Here is a 17,828-nt window from a genome sequence, read left to right on the forward strand (position 1 = left end):
ACTCAGTGTGTGAGTGCCTGGATTTCCAGGAGTTTAGCTCCAAAATGGATGCCTGAGGAGCAGCTAGAATTGAGCCAGGAGTTTTGATCAATTCTACTTCATCTAATCAGGTTAGTGTTAGGTATTTAATCTGTGGATGTACTCGGTATCGAAACTGATGACAAAATATTCATTAATTTGCCTTTTCTCCATATTTTATATTCTGATTGTTTTGTCAGATCTAGTATGTGTATGAATCTTACTTTAATAGTGAGGAGGATTTGATTCAATGTTCCCCTTGAAATGTTGTGAAAGCCTGGTTAGGCATTCTAGCACTGAACATGGTTCTGCTGAGCATTTTCACATGTCCTTGTCACTTCTGTTTATTCATTCACACCTTTGCTCCTTTCTGATATAGTTCCTGTTTGTTGCCAGGCAACTCTGGCTGTATTATGCAGGTTCTGCAGTACACCCAGAACTAAATTGTTGTGCACTGTAAAGCAATAACTGATGGTAGGCTGTACTTTTTTCTTAATCACACCATGCCTTTGTTTTCCAACTGTTTGTTTTTAATTAAGTGTTGTTCATCTGAAGGTTGAAAACTTTCCATAAATGTACTCTACAGAAAAAGAAGATTGATCAGGAACACAATGAAATGTGGAAAAAAATTCGAAGGCATATTTATATTTAATCCCAAATCTTCTAAAATACTTTGGGGTATGCCATTGTCTTTTGAGGCATCACTGTTTTGATGTGTTTTCACACTTCTCAGCTTAACAATGTTATATCAGATTGTTAGTGGGCATCAGCACTACCTAGAGACAGGCAGAGATACCATGGAATTAAATAACCTCTCTTTATTTACTTTGTTGTGGAACTTCAGGCACAAAGAGATTGTGTGTATGTATTTGTATTGCACTGTGATATGTGGAGCTGGATTGTTCTATCTATTAGACCTGGACAGGACATTGCAGGGAAAATGTTTTGTATAAGATCCTGGAAAGTCTTTCTAAAAAGACAAATAAGAAAGGAAATTTACAGTTGCTGTCAATGAATACATGTCTAATGCTGAGGAAAATAAATCTCACACATGGGAATTCATTTACATACTATTAAAGTTGACATGTTAATATCAAAGCATTAAAATATGTAAATAGCATAAGCATGCACAAAATCCTAATTACTGCTTTACATTATCAACTAATTTACTCTCTGATATTTTACAATATTCAGCTGTGTCAGCAAGCAATTATCAAAATCTACTACTACTTGATGATAATGCATTTCTGTGTATTTCCTTTTCTTTCCAAAAACATTCTTCCAGCCCTGAAAGAGAACAGCATGGAAAAGACTCATATTGCTGAGTGTCCTTTTTGCATGAACAACATATGCTTTGAGTTTCTAGCGGTTCAGTGGTCTTTCTTTTATACTGCTTACCAAAAAAGGCAGATTTATATGCAGGCTAATGAGAAGTGACATTTCTTACGCTCTCTGCTACAGTTACAGTGCAAATTTAATCCATTGCAGGTGTTATATCATTACAAAATAAGCTGCAGGCATATGAGCACTGAGGAAAAACTTAACAGTTATTATCATGGAAAAAGATGCTTCATTTTATAAAGCATTGTACCTTTTCAGTCATAAAGTCTTTGCAGCAGGGAAGAAATTTGTCATAAAATCTGTACTGCCAACCTGTAATAAGACGGTCTCTTTTTTCCCCTCCCAATAACTTCAAACAGCTATTGAAAGCAGACAGCAGTGATGTGATATTTCTTGATTTTGCTAAGTGTCTGAATTTTGATCATGCTTTAAATTAAATGGAAGCTTCTTTGGCAATGTAATATTGCTATTGTTATGAGTCTCTTGATTTATAAAAAGAAACATTTTGTGTCAGAGCGACTTGAGAGATATCAGATTCTGTTCTGTCAGTTCTTTAGTGATGTTAAAGAGCTGTTACATTGAATGAAATGGAATCACAGTACTATAGCATGGCTTTTGTTGGAAGGGACCCCAAAATCATCTGGTTCCAGACCCCCTGCCATGGGCAGGGACACCTTCCACCATCCCAGGTTGCTCCAAGCCCCGTCCAACCTGGCCTTGGACACTGCCAGGGATGAGGCAGCCACAGCTTCTCTGGGCAGTCAGTGGCAGGGCCTCCCCACTCTCACAGGGAAGGGTTTCTTCCTAACACCTAATCCAAACCTCCTCTCTGTCAGTGGGAAGTCATTTCAGCTTGTCCTGTCACTCCATGCTCTTGTAAAAAAAATCCCACTTCATCTTTCCTGTCGTACTCTCTTCTGGTACTGGAAAGCTGCTGTTAGGTCACCCCAAGCCTTCTCTTTTTCAGGCTGAACAAACCTAATTTGCTGAGCTTTTCCTTGTAGGATGGATGCCCCACCCCTCTGATCACCTTGGTATTTTTCCTCTGAACTTGTTAAAACAGCTCCTTCCCACAGATCCTAGACTTTGTATAGAAAATATTTCTATTACAGCTAGAGTTCTATATGTATTAGAAAACTGAGTGGAACCCTTATGGAAAAATTTACTTTGAATTTGATTTGGAACATTGTTTATGTTTTGTTTGTTTGTTTGTTTGTTTTTCTTAAAGGTGTTCTGAAATTATTTTAATTATTACCTGGCCATAGAGGGTTTCTGTAAACTATTCAGTTCTTTTTGCTTTCCTCTGAGTAAACATGAAGGGAGTCAAATTGTAATCTGAGTTTATGGTATTGCTGTGGAACTGATGTGGTAAAGAAAATAAAGGGAGCTAAGAGATTGACAGAAACAACTTCTATCAAAGAGGAAGTTAGAGAAAAAAGGCTCACACAAAACTATTTTAAGCCAAGGGCAGATGACACAAGATTCAGAATTTAATGAGCCTTAAATGCCATAGAATGTACCACATGTGCAGTTATAGCATGAAGTTTGTACAGTTGCACATCTCCATTTTTTAAAAGCCCTCAGAGCTCACACACACATAAATTTAGTCATAAGGAGCTCAGAAATGAACCCTGAACCATTTAATGTTTTAGCCATCATCTCTTCCAGGTTAGGTTTTATTTTAACTGTGCCAATTCCAAGCTCAGTTTTCCTAAGAGCACAGATGACTTCCAAGGAGTGTCATTTGCATCCTCTCACTGGCAGGGTCCAGGGGGTGACACCCAGGTGGCCCCAGGAGCAGCAGAGTCTCTGTGAGCTGTGCAAACACAGCTCCACGCTGTGCCTTGGAAATTTCCTCTCCAGCCTGGGGCTGCCTCCTGCCCAGTGCTCCCTGTCTCTGCTTCCTCAGTTGCTGGATTCCTCTGCAGAGATTTTGATCAGCCACCCTTTCCACTGAGGTGTTATTTTGGTTTCTCTGTGTGTTTGTGTTAGGGCTGCATTCAGGTCTCCAAGTGACAGTTCTGTGCCATTTTTGTGTTGAAGTGCCAGAGAGTAGAGACTGATTTAGATGCTTGCTCTCAGTTTTGGTAGACCTTGTGGGCCAGTGCAGATGATGGAGAGAGAATGATGCTTTATGTTGAGACCCCTGGATTGCAATCATGTCCTATGATCTCAGGTAACTGTCTCTGTGGTTCTTTTACATTTATGTTGTGTTGGAGATACTAACATCTATCCTGTTTCTGACAGGTATTCCAAACAAAACTTATTCCTATTTTAGATCATCTGAAAACACTGACTGAGATTTTAGTGCAATAAATTAGGTCATCAACAATAATTTTTCAAAGAATGCTATTTGAATGGGATAAAATTCTCCGTTTCTCACTGCTGGCTAAGCTTGAGAAGATTTTATGGCTGCAATGAGAAAGAAAACAAATTCTGAAATTTTCTTGCACTTTTCAAACCATTTGATTTTAAAATTAAAAATTACCTTTCCAATTCCAATTTGATACAATTTACAGAATAAGTGTAGGAAAATAATAATAATTTTAAAACAACAATTTCACTTCAGGGCAAAGAAAATATTTCTGATGATCAGAATTTATCTTCCATTTTGTGATTCTGCAGCTAAGCCAAAATGTACATCAGCTGCTCCACTTCTTTATGCTTCTAATGTTTACATTTTGCCTTGAAGTAATACCCTGCTCTGATCTAGTCTGAAATGCATATTGTACCCAAGCTAAAGGATTGCATAGAGAACAATTCTTCGTAACAGAATAGAAATAACAGAGATATTCAAAGTTCTGCTTTTCCTGACTGTAAGCTAAGGGGCTCCTGATTACATCACAGCACTTGACAAGAATACCTCCTGCTCTGAGCTGCCTGCCAGGGCTGCAGAGAGGATCCGTGGCTGCTGCCTCGGAGCCATCTGGCAGTGAGAGCGTGCCTGGGCCAGCACGGGGCCACTGCTGCTCTGCTGGCCCAGGACCCTGAGCTTCCCCTGACCCAGGACCCTGAGCTTCCCCCGGCCCAGGACCCTGAGCTTCCCCCAGCCCGGGACCCTGAGCTTCCCCTGACCCGGAACCCTGAGCTTCCCCTGACCTGGGACCCTGAGCTTCCCCTGACCTGGGACCCTGAGCTTCCCCTGACCTGGGACCCTGAGCTTCCCCTGGCCCAGGACCCTGAGCTTCCCCTGACCCAGGACCCTGAGCTTCCCCTGGCCCGGGACCCTGAGCTTCCCCTGGCCCAGGACCCTGAGCTTCCCCTGACCTGGGACCCTGAGCTTCCCCTGGGACCCTGAGCTTCCCCTGGCCCAGGACCCTGAGCTTCCCCTGACCTGGGACCCTGAGCTTCCCCTGGCCCAGGACCCTGAGCTTCCCCTGACCCAGGACCCTGAGCTTCCCCTGACCCAGGACCCTGAGCTTCCCCTGGCCCAGAACCCTGAGCTTCCCCTGGGACCCTGAGCTTCTCCTGGCCCGGGACCCTGAGCTTCCCCTGGCCCAGGACCCTGAGCTTCCTCTGGGACCCTGAGCTTCCCCTGGCCCAGGACCCTGAGCTTCCCCTGGCCCGGGCAGCAGGCAGGGAATTCTGCCACCCATCCCTCTCCCTGCTCTGCCCCTGTGAGCTCTGGAGAGCGAGCAGGGTGCAGCCTCTGGATAGCAGCTCCTTGGAATGGAAATCATTGTGGGCAGGTTTTGCTGTGGATGAAATAAGAATTTTTCATTTTGTCCTTCAGGAGTGGAATAGAAGCTCATAGTTAATTTAGAATATATGTTTCAGCATCCAACCTGAAGGGGACTCATCAAAAACATGTAGAAATCTGTTTGGGGGGAAGATATAGTTCTTGGCTGTACATTAAATGCTTTACACATGCAGTGGACTTCTACACAGATTCGTGTTTCAGACTAACAAAAAACCAGTGCCAGTGTGGAGAAGTAAGGGGGATGAAAAGTGATGATGAGGTTGAAGGATGGGTAATTTTATTCTCTAAATGTGTGTTCCCAGCTCTACATACATGAAAAAGAATGAAACATCAAGACTGTAACCTAAATACATGGGAAGCACAAAGTTGAACCATACTGGTCAGAGCTGAGGAAGGGAAGAGAAACGGGAAATCCTTTACTTGCTTACTTTAAAATGGGGAGCACAAAGCTTTGTCTGCTACTTGTATTTTTTTTCCTCTCCCAGCTTCTTTAGTTCAATACATATACAGAAAGAATAGATTGGAGTTTTGATATTTATTTGTTTGTTTCACATATAGACCTTTCTTCCATCCCTTTAAAAACCCCCATATTCTTAAATAGAAAGCTACTTCTGCCTGTGTGTACTCTGCCATTATTTTGAGGGGTCTTGCTTTTCTGTAGTTGTATCCAGATGGAAAGTGTGTGACTTCTGTAATAAATAATACAAATGAGATGCTGCCAAATGAAAAAACCCTGGAAACTGGGGAAAAAAAGACAGCTTGCAATCTCCCCTGAAGTCATGCAGTTGTGAAAACAAATATTTTCCACAAATACGTGAATTATAGATAGAGTTTGAATCTTTGCTGAAGTGGTTTTGGCTTTCTTACCTCATCTTAAGCTCTCCTATTAATTACTGCAAATCTGTGTTTATTTAGGTGTGTAAATGTATATGTGAATTGGAAGAATTATCACAGGGAGATGGAATTTCCCATACAATCTTGTGCACATCTCACATTCCACTCTTGTCATCCATTCCAAACTACGTACCATTTTTCTAAGAGGGCCATTTTGCCCTCTCATTTTGTCTTGCAATACCTGAAAAAAAACCCTGAAATTTTGTGTTTGTTCAGTGGGACATCACCTGAGTTTGTGGAAAGGGAAACAGTAGTATTTGTAATGTGCAATAATTGTAATGCACTTTGCTGGTAGCAACTAATTAATTACCTGGTTTTGAAATTAAGTGGGAATTATTATTTATTTGCAATGGATATGGGCCATGGAGAAATAAGAGAGCTGACTGAAGTTACACAATTATTCTATGATACAAAAAGGATTAAGCTTGCAGGGCCTTTGTCTCCAGTTCTGTGAGAAGCTTGTGCACATTCTAAACTTTAGATGTCTATGTCCTTGCCTGTTCAGTAGGCTATGAAATCCTATACTGTGAGCAGCATGTATCTCATCATACTCACTGTCTGCTACAAAAAAAAAAAAAAAATTAAAATATCACTTCTGAAAGAAAACCAAGGTAAAATCTTCAGAACTGTTGTACTGGGTGTATTAGAAACAAATCCCCTCTGACAGTGCTTCATTGTTTGACCTTGCTGAATTTTTTGCCTACAACTCAAAAATAGGTGCACTGTGAACTGCATTTTGGCCTTTATCTCACAGATAATTTCTCTATGGATTTACCTGAATTCAGCTCAAAGTTTAGTTCTGAGTGGATTGTAACACAGATAAATGCAATTTAATGAAAAAGAAGCTGATCTTTATTACCAAATTAGCAATGTGTCTTGATATTAGTGGGTGAAGTGTTGCACATTAGTTAGTACATGATGCTTACTAGGAGAAAATGAATATAACTTGTGTACTACACAGCTAAATGGTCCAGCTGGGTGTTTCTTCCCATGTGTGGTTAGTGCTGGTTGTTTTGGGTTTTTTAGCAGGTAAACACCATATTATGAGATTAATTTAACTGAAATTGATTAAAGAAACATAATACATATTTTAAAGTTCTAAACTACCACAAATGCATGATTGTTGTTAATAAGTGTGTTTTTGTTATTGCAGGAAGGGAATTGAAATTGTAATTCTTAGTTCTGCCACCATATACCCTGAGACTTTGAAGAGAATTCTCCATTGGTTTCCTGCTATTTGTTCAGTGATATTACCCCATGCTTGAGAAGAGTGACAAACAAAGAGGGATTTTCATATTTGTATGACTTAGGCTTACCTGTGGTGTTTATCTTTTTAACTTAACTTGAAGATGTTGAAAAATACTTCCCTCGCTGCTTGAGGTTGGAAGTCCTGCCAGGGCTCAGGGATTGGTGGTGGCATATTATCTTGGCTACTTCCAAATGGCTGTTGACATAATCTGTTGCCAAATAAATAAAAAAACCCTCTTTATGTATAAAACCAGATTAGGTGATATGAGGAAGAATGCAGATGAAAGATTGTCAGGTGAAAATAAAAATTTGATTGGTTGAGTTACTGTCCTCAGTTGAGTTACTTAATCTCTGTTTTTTCTGGATAATTTAGCATTTTTAATGTGGGAGCAGATACAGCAGGAGGTCTTGCTGCTCTTCAGTATGTGAGAAATTGTATAACAGAATATTTTGATGCAAAAGGTTATTTACTGACAGAATTTAAAAAATTTCCGTAACTGTGGCCTTGAAACTTGTGTTTGTGTAACAGTCAACTTCTCTTTGTAGTTACAATTTGATATAGAAATAACTTGGGGAAAAACCGTTCAAATCCTTTTGTGGACTTTTCCTTTTAAACTTTGTATTTGAGAGGTTTGTACATACTTGGAGGCTAGTCAGACTTACAATGAGCTTCTGAAATTTTGGTCATCCAGTTATGTTTTGCTTTCACTTATAATTTGTGTGAGAAAGCTAGACTGATTCTGTCTAAAATGTGTAATAATCCTAGGGAAAGAATTCAGTGTAAAATATTGGATCACACAGTTTCATCTGTGTTCAGTTTCATCTGTGTTTTCAGTGGTAAGAATCTTTCCTTGATATATGGATATTTTTAGCCAAAATCAGAAGACATTCAGGTCTGCCAGTGAAGCAAGCGTACATAATATCCAGTTGTTTCCATTCCTAAAGTTCATTGAAATTTTCCAAAGTGGTAAAGCGAAGATAGAATTTTAGATATTTTGCAAAAAATCACCAATATATAATTTAGAATGTATTTCCTCATTTTGTTGTAAGAGTGTAAAACTTTGCAATGATTTATAATCATAAAATCATGATCAGCATTCATGAAAATTCACACAGAGCTACTGTGTGAGGATTTCATCCTGTTCTAAATTGCTTTCTTCCATAACTCACCGTTTGTTTCAGTTCAAAGGTAAATTAAAATTAATATCTTCTTTCTGCCCTAAAGTGCAGCATTTTTATGCCCCCAAGCAGTAGAATCCTGAATTTTGAATTCCAGTGGTGCTCAGGAGCAGGATTTCTGATTTACTTATGGTGTATCAACCACATTGATTGCTTAATGTGAGATTCAAAAACCTATTAAACTTGGCTTTTATTTTTTTAACAGTGTGCCAAACCTATAGCCATGTACAGACTATAAATAATACATCTTTTTCTTAGTTAATGCAGTAAAAATGCCCAAATCCCATTTATTTTGCAACCCCCCTGATGCCTGGCTGCTCATAGCCTGTCCCTTATTGGATTGTTTGATGCATAAACATCCCGTTGGATGGCCTTGGGAGCAGAGGCAGCAGCTTCCCTCCTTCCCTGGGTGCTCCCACCCTGAGGCCAGATAGGCCAGGCAGGAGGTTTTAACCTGCATGGCAAAGGGTTTTCTGTTTCTAGGAGCCTACAGATATCTTCACCAGTTTAGAAATAGAAACATCTATTTTTGCTCATCCATGACTTTAACTGGGTATGGTTAGGAGGGTGCTTAGCTTTTTCTGCGAAAAAAATCTTGGGTTTTGTAGATCAGCTTTAGTTTTATGGGGTCTATTGATTGCAGTATTGCTGAAAAGGCAATGTTTTTTTAAGCACTGATGCTAGTAGCAGCACCAACATTTAAATAAATGCAATCATACATGGTCATGGTTAAATTCTCTCTTTTGCTTCCATTCTGTATGAAATTCAGTCTTTGCTACTGATACATGAACTTTTTTAGGGTGAAAAACAAAGACTCTATAAAATCTACTTTCATACTAATCAAACTGTGATGAATCCTGACAAAATTTGCAATCTGGTCTTTGAGTTCTGCAGTTGAATATTTACATTTAGCATTATTAGTGCCACTCGTAGACCAAATTAAGCTCATGAGTATAGATTGAGTCTGTTATCTAAATGTGTATGTAATTCTTTTGTGACACAAACTGTTATTTAAGGTCACACAAGGAAAGACAAAGTTGGTTTTACTCTCACTTCATCTTTGCTGACTTTGTATATCTCTGCTGGGTGTTTCTTTCTGTTTTTCCACAGTTTCAAGAAGTCTTGATTATTTGCAGATTTAGTTAGAACAGCCTCTCTGGTCATAAATCCACATACCACTAAACAAGTTGGAACTGTAAGCAACCATGAAGCCTGGAACTCTAGAAGTAGTTGTGTTTTAATACTCTCTTGGCATGCTGCCTATTGACTTGTGCTGCAAGCAGCTTGCCAGGAGTTGAAGGTGCTCATCATTTGCTAATTTGTAGAAAATTTTTTCGTACAACTCATCTCAAATTATTAGTAATACAAGAAAAATTGTTAAGAATTAAATAAGTCATGAGAAATTGTGTGACATAAACAAAGTTAGAAAACATTAAAATTGTTGAAAGAGAAGAAAAATGTGTTCTGTTGATTTACTACAGAAGCATGAACAGATGTGGTAGTCCTAATGGCCTTCTGTAGAATATAAAAACTAAACCGCCTTTTGTTCTGACAATTTTTAAAGTATTGTGAACTGTGTTTGGGGATACCAAGAAGCTGATTAAAGAACTTCAGCTGGAGGTGGTTTGGAGAACAATTCCATTATAACTGGGTGTCTCACGTTAAGGTAGAGGCACAGAAAGTGTAAATGCTGCTTTCAGTGTTCTGAAGAATTGTGGCTTCAACAACTGATTACTGCTTTCTTTATCTGGAACTTCTGCTGTGAAAGTGCTGATCATTAACCTTGTTTCAATTAAATAAAAATGATCACTTGAACTGAGTGCAACTCAAAATGCATCTGCCAACCCTTTTAACCAGGCAAGCACTTAATTACAGTACAAAAACTGCTCTGAAAAATGCTGAGCTGCTCTGCTTGTCATGTCCATGGCTTGAATGTATCTAGGAAACAAGAAATGGTTTTGACAATATTTTCTAAGAAAAATTTCCTGAATGCTCTACCTAGTTCCACTTTGTGGAAATGACAAATGGTTTTAGCAATCAAATCTATTATTTCAGATTATTTAGCTGTAAATACAGCTTCTGTAAAACACCTGATTTTGGGCACTGGGTTCAGTTTGTCTTTTTTAGAGCATCTGATGGTGGCAATGTGCTACCTTTTGTATTTCTCTCTCTTGGGTTTCATTTTCTCTTAGGTTCTTTCATTTGTGAGCAGACAGAGCAGCAGAAGCTGAGCACTGCTGTTGTTGGGAGTTTAGAATACATGCAGACATGGATGATAGCTGGCAAGACCTTAGTAAGCATCTGGGGAAGTGTTACTGCTCTGGAGTGTGCCCTGGGCTTTGGTGGCAAAATCCTCCAAGAGATGTGCTTCAGGAAGACAGTTTGTGTCCAAAAATTATATTTACACAGCTCCGTCTTGTCTCTAAGCCTGCTTTGACCATGATTTATCCCTTCTCCCTGCCTATCATCTCTTTCCCTACTGATATTTGCCTTTGGCAGCGTGCCCTGCCCAATAAACCACTGACCTGTACAATCTCTTTTGCATTAAAGTCCATGATCAAGACAGTCTGAAATTAAAAAAAAATTCAACTTCCTGAACCCTGAAATAGCAAAGAACAGAAATTCAACCAGGGCTTTAACTTCTGTTGCTTTGTAAACAAAACTAAAAATTGTGGGTGTGTGGTGAATTTCCTGAGGCTTACTATGATGTGGACCTGCTGACTTCTTTATTCTTTTTTGTGTGGCTTTTTTGGAATGAAGAGTTGATGTCACAGGATTGGTTTTCAGTCCATGGATTTTTCTGGCCAGAAAGTAGCCACACTTTCAGCCATTAATTTCTGCTTTTGTGAGCGTTGTTAACTTTGGCTCAAAAGTTATACCAGAATGATCCTTAGTTCAGACACAGTTTACTGAAAAGTTTCATTAAGGGAAAAAGAAAAAAAAAATGAAAGAAATAGAAGGAAGAAAGGCTTGGTTGGTGTCCTTATAATCATGCAGTGTCCATGGCTGGGAGCAGTGGTTCAGCCACAGTTTGGCAGCTGAACTGCAGAGCTCTGCTAGACTGACGCTGCCTTTGCTGCACTACAAAAGACCAGTCTTAATTTATTTCTTCATATTCCAAAGAAATTCTTTGTCTTCAGTGGTGTCCCAGGAATGTGTGCATTTGTTCCTAAACTATAGCCCTGACACACTTACCTAGTTAGGTGATGGTTTTGAATTGAGTGATACAAAACTGAAACAGAATAATTTTCAATTTTATTTATTTGACACTGTATGATATCACTGTAGTTGTTCTTTCTATTCCTCTACTACAATAAAACTGTAGACAATACCCTACAGGAAACTTTTATACATAGTGAAAGGGCTTTTATTTTTAGACTATAGTTCTCCACTTGGTGGTCTGCCTGTTAAAAGCAAACAGTTTAGAACACAGTTCAAACCAAACATTGAATACTGGCTGTTTCACTCTTGATTCAGGGGCAACTGTTTTCTGCAGTCTAATCTGCTACATTGCACAGGGAAAAATTTTTATCGTGTTTTATACACACACACACATACACACATACACACACACACACATATATATATATATATATATATATATATATACACATTTATAAATAATAATTCTGCTGAACATAATGGTAAATAAAATGTTCCCTTACAGGGATTGAACAATACCTGGGTCTTAGCATAAAATCAGTCTGTATGTCATCTGCAGGCAGTTAACAACTTGGTCTGCCAATGTTCTTGCCTGACTGGGTGAAATGGAGTGAGATGGGATAGCAGCAAATCCAGAATAAACCCCTTTCTAGAGGTGGAGGGTACAGGATCATCCTGGTGTTAACGTGGTTTTATCAGCTGGGCTCAGATGAAATGGGAGAGAAGAGAACATCGTGTGTGTGTGAAATACTGCACTGGTATATTTGGAGATGAAGTGATGAGGGAAAGAGCGAAATCCTTGGAAAGTTAAAACAGGGAAAGAGACACTGGGAGAGAGAATGCAGAGTGGTGGCACAACCCCTGCAAGCAAAGCATTGCTGCTGCTTTAACCACGTGTTGAGAACACAGGGCACTGGCTCTGGGTCTCAGAAGATTTAATTTGTCAGTCTCGTGCTTTGGGGAAGTGTGTGGTGCTTCCTGCTGGAGAGCAAGCTAGCAGTACTCGTAATTTTATATGCCAGGCACTTTGGGGATTTTGGTATCTGTCCTCTTAAAAGAAATATATATGGAAAAGACCATGGGCTGCTCTGACCACTACAATTCCAATTTTCTTATATATATTTACTGCAGACTGTATAATTTAATGTCGTCTCTTAATCCAGTAGGATACAATCTATGCCATCATAATATAATTTCTGTTCTGACAAGATAAGAAATGTAGATGTTTAAGTTGGATGCACAAACTAAAAAAGTCCACATTTTCTTAATTAAAAAAATTCATTCCAGTATTTTTACAAAGGAAACACAATTTAAAAATTCCTAAGTTTACAATTAATAAGCTATTTCTGAAAGTTTTTTATTTATTACATATATATGCACACATTTTATATAGAAAAGCTTTCCTATATATAAAAAGGCTGCTATATAAAATAATTATATTTATCTCATTTTGTTATATTGAATTACCAAATCTTAAATGCTTTATTATGTTTTGACTGTAAACTGTAGACTAATTTAACCAAGAAAATGTACAGTTTACAGAGAGCTTAAAAATAAATAGGCTAATATTTATTTTTAAACTCTCTGTAAATTGTACCACTTTTTCATGCATCAGAGTATTATATAATATATAGTCATTAGATACTTGTAATACATGAGATTTTATTTTTCACTCTGTCTACAGATTTCCAAATTCCTGTGTCATGGTGCTTTAGATTATCTTTACATCTATAAATTTAAGAATTTGTAGACATTATGATACTATGTTATGACAGCAATATTTCTGTTTGTTTCTTCCATTTCAAAACATAAATCCAAATCCAGAATTCCTAATCAGATTTCCATGTTTAGGTGTGTACACAGTGAGAGACAGTGTAGAATGGATTCAAGATGAGCTTTCCTGTAGTATGAAATTATGGATTTATGCAATGCCTTCCTCTAGACAAGGAACCCCTTGATATGGGGGTTTAATCCAGTGCTTTAAATAGCACTTAACAAAACATGCTTTTGCTGTTCAAAAGAACATAGTGCACTGTATTTTTACAGCAGATCTGTGTTTCTGACAATAATTTAGGTGAAGTCAAGACAAAATACATGGATGTATTTTATGGTACCTTTTTTTCTCATGGCTTTTTACTGTTGTATATCACATGGTATATAGGATTCCTCCATTTCTTCTGTGACATCTACATCCAGTTTCACGTTTCCCCTATGTGGTGTGCAAAGCAGCAGAGTTCACTGGAAATTCTGTTTTAAATGTTTGCTTATACCAGTGATAGAGGGTAAGATGTAGATCTAGGTCTGAAAAAATGTCAGACTTTTGTGGAATTGATTGTGGTGAAAGGAGGTGAAAGAAAATTGAACTTGAGAACAGTTCTTTGCAGGGCACAGCCCTCCCAGTGGAAGGCTAGAGTCCTGGACATTGCCATTTGGAGGTGCAAAATAATTCATAAACACCCATTAACTACAAGAGGAAAAAGGGAATTTTCCAATCATTTGTTCTTCTTTGTGGCATTTCACTTTGTCATAATATCCATACTTCAAGTTGTACTGGTAAATGTTAAAAATATTTACACTGGAGTTATTCCGGTGGATGCCTTTACTGTCCTGAATTTTGTTAAATCAAATACATGAATATTTAATATTCCTAAATGTTTCTACAAAGCCTATAGCCACTTTCAGGGTAAAATTCAATTGCCTCTGGCTCACACCGAAGAGAAGCTTCCTTTTGAAACAGCTATTCTTGGAAAACAGTGCCATAGAGCACAGAGCAGTGGAATTGCTATGCATAATGTTAGGGCAATTTCTTTTTGCCTTTAGGTGATGTGACCAGCTGACATTTCAGCACAAGGATCCTTCAGAGCAATATAGAGAATTTGATGTGACAGTGTCTCTGAGTCAAGCACTGAACTCAAAAAAGTATTTGTTATATATACAGCATATGTACTAGCCTCTCGTGTAATCAAAGAGTTTTCTCTGGCTTGTTTCCACATGTAGTTGTCTCTTTTTTTGTCCTCATTTTTATTTTGACTGATGCATACTTAAATGCTCACACTTCCCATGCACACACCACCCCTGTGCCTGCACTTTGCAGGAGAAGCCTCATGTGTTGCCATTTCTGCTTCCCCACCTCTGGTGTTTCAGTGGGATTGATGCTCCTTCCAGGAGTGTCAGCTGGGGCAATTCTGTAAGCACAGGAGAGCTAGCAGCTCCTTGCTTCTGAGAGGGTGATAGCAAGAGATGTCACAACCTGTCCTCATCAGCTTGAATGAAGGCTGGATGGAATATTTGGCCAATGCACTGAAGACAAAGCAGAACATATTGGCAGCCTGCAGTTTGAACAGTTACATCAGCAAAGGAACTGGCAAATAAGTCTTTATGAAGAAAAGAATTAGACAACCTGCGTTGACTCCCCCTAAATAAAAATAAGCTTTGCTTTGGTGGGTTTTTTTTTTGGTTGGTTGTTTTTTCTTTTTCTTTTTTCTTTCTTTTTTTTCCCCTCTGAAAATGCTCTTCACCTAATATTCCTGAAAACAGATCGTGAAAGGAAGTAATCTTTAACCTGTTGGATTTCAAAGTTTCTGTCAATGAATGGGATTGAGACACATCATTTCTTCACAATGAAATCTTACCCTGTTGCTCTCTTGAGTTCACAGTTTGTTATTTCCAGGTCTCTCTTTGGTTTCTTCGAGAAACTTGTGTTCTTCTGCTTTCCCAGAGCAACAAACAGATTTTCTGACTGGTGCAGGGCAGAAAAGATGCAAACGCAGAGCAGTTACTGAAAAGCATGGATTTCCTCCTTTGTGGTTTGGCAATCTTCATTCTGGTCAACCTTGCAGTATCTGGGGGAGAAAGGCTCCTCAGTGACTGGAGCTGGTTTCCCTTTGCTTCTCTGAGCACCAGGATAGTACAGGTGACTCCAAGTGACAATCCTTGTAGGAAGGCACACAACTGCTGTGACCTTCTAGTCAGCTCCAACTGGGTCACTGATTCACTTTGATTCCTGTGCTATCCATTTTCCACGTTAAATAATTTATGTGTTATTTTTTGTGTTGCATTGTAACACGGCCACTGTTTTTTGATCCCTAAGGTAGATGCTGCTGCTGTTCATAGAAGCAGAAAGTCTGGAAGTCATAAATGATCACAAGGTGTAACAATGCTCTACTGTACAGATGTTTTACAATAAACCAATGGGGCAGAGCATTCTGTGAATTTAATGGCACATCACTTAAAACATCATATAATTACAGTGTGTACGTTGGGATAAAAATTACACCTTTGCAGGTTAAGTAAAGAATGGCTAATAAAATTGTAACAGACATACATTATACAGCATGGGGCTCATGATGAATAATTGGTAGGTTATTAGTGCTTAACAGATTAAGGGTACTTCCATTTATTACTGTGCTCCACTAAGGATGAGCATTAATTTTTTTTCAAAGCAAATTCACTGGAAACAGACAGTTTAAAATTTATGCTTGTAATGATTGCTACATGGTCCATTAAGACCACCTCTAAGTGAGCTTAATTTGTAGCAGATAAATGTACATGTCTACATATTTTTCAACGTAGTTTATGGTGCATCCTGCACAGCTGTGCCCAACTGATTAAATCCTCACAAAATTTAAATAGGAAACCCATTACATAGACAGTATTATATCCATTTATCATACACACATTTTCAATTTAACTCTCTAAGTCTTTGTGCAGGATATTTTCACTGTTTCATTAAATATGTATAGCGAGGCCATTTTCTCTTCTAGTTTGCTTTGTGCTTTTGTTTTCTGGGTTTGTTTGGATCATCCTTTTCATTTCTATCATCCAATAATTAAGAACTTCAGCAAATTGAACATCATCTACCACAATTATCTCAGTAATGATCCTAGATGTGAGAGTCACTTAAAATCCTAGATCAAGACAGCACTTACCTAGGGAAAACAAGCAGGGCTATAACCACTGTGTAGGGAAAGGTGATTGGTACTAACACCCTCACTTCTCTGTCTGGATGGATATTGGACTCTGGATTTGTCTGGAGAGATAAACATGCTAGATTGTGATAAATGTTGGGATTACAGATGTTTCTCTTCTTTCTTCAGCATTTCCCATTAGTGAATTCTGAGCATTTCCTGATTTTGTTAAAATCCTTTCTATAATCCCATTCTGAACTGTCCAGCTTTATCTTTGCTTTAGGTGTTTTCAGTGTCATATAAACCATAGTTTTGGCTTATGGAAATAGGATTAGAAGTATTTATCCAATTTTAGAGAGAAAATTTTACAGATCAAATTTAACTGCTCTGGATTATTTGAAATCCCTCTTATGGTCATAGAGAAGTTTAAAGCTGTTAATTTCACTTGCCCTGAGCCCTATGTAAAATAGATGGTATGAATTCCTGTCAGTGAAATGCTGCTCTACTTGGTTCAGACCCACAGAATTTTCTCTGGATCTGGTAAAAGTCTTGTTCATCACATTCTGTGGTCTGCTAAAGTGAGCCTCTGCAACAGGGCACATGTTCATTAAGATCAGTAGAGTCTGCACTGGTAGAACACTGCAAAATAAGGGACAACTTTTGTTTAAGGTGTAGGACTAACTTTCTTTATCTGAGAATAACAATAGGGAAATAGAGTTAAAAGAAAGAGAATAAATAATTCTTGTTCATTCGTGTCTGCAGTCCCCTAATTAAATGCCAGAGACAGATTCTGTGCTCTTCTACAAACTGAACAAACAAACAGAGCCACAAGGAAGTGTTGACCTCCAAAATCTTCAAGAGCTAACAATTTATTTTGAAAAGAAATGGCTGTTTAAAATACTGCATTTTTGATAGGTGGCTCTGTTTTCTTGGTATATGTATAAAACCAAATCATATGGCCATTTTTTAGCAAACGAGTATTTTAGAAAGAAATTAAAAGGATTTGGTAATTTTGCATTTCTCTGTGCTGCAAACAGTGACAATGACTTATTACCACCTTCTTTTTAGTCTGTCCTTGAAGTCATTAAATTATTTTTTCTCTCCAAAGTTGAGTGTCAGTCCCTGTTCCACAGACACACCAAAACTGGTAGGCACGGGTATTAGTTTAAAAATCTTTCAGGTGACAGAAATTATTTTATATCCCTGTATTTGTAAATTTGTTTCAGTATATTAGAATTTTGATTATACATTAACAAAGGATATGATTGATTTTTTTTCCTGATTAGGATGAAAATGCTGGTGTAACACTTTTCTAACTTGCATGATTCTTCCATTGGATTTTAATGTAGGCTAGAGTTAGTCCTGATGTTTTTTAGGGC

The 17,828-nt window shown here is 38.3% G+C and overlaps 1 long non-coding RNA gene across 3 annotated transcripts in view; it reads left to right on the forward strand.

Moving 5' to 3' along the window:
- Nucleotides 1-17,828, forward strand: part of LOC110473527 (uncharacterized) — a 152,326-nt gene that overhangs the window by 115,957 nt on the left and 18,541 nt on the right. Inside the window, exon 6 of one of the 3 annotated variants that reach the window (XR_014957875.1) lies at nt 7-3,535. The exons of the other annotated variants lie outside the window; for them this stretch is intronic. This is a non-coding gene — a long non-coding RNA (uncharacterized LOC110473527). The remainder of the gene's footprint in view (nt 1-6; nt 3,536-17,828) is intronic. 3 annotated transcript variants of the gene reach the window in all.

The sequence above is a fragment of the Lonchura striata genome, chromosome 11, assembly GCF_050655825.1.
Source record: "Lonchura striata isolate lonStrDom1 chromosome 11, ASM5065582v1, whole genome shotgun sequence".
NCBI classification, from domain to species: domain Eukaryota; kingdom Metazoa; phylum Chordata; class Aves; order Passeriformes; family Estrildidae; genus Lonchura; species Lonchura striata.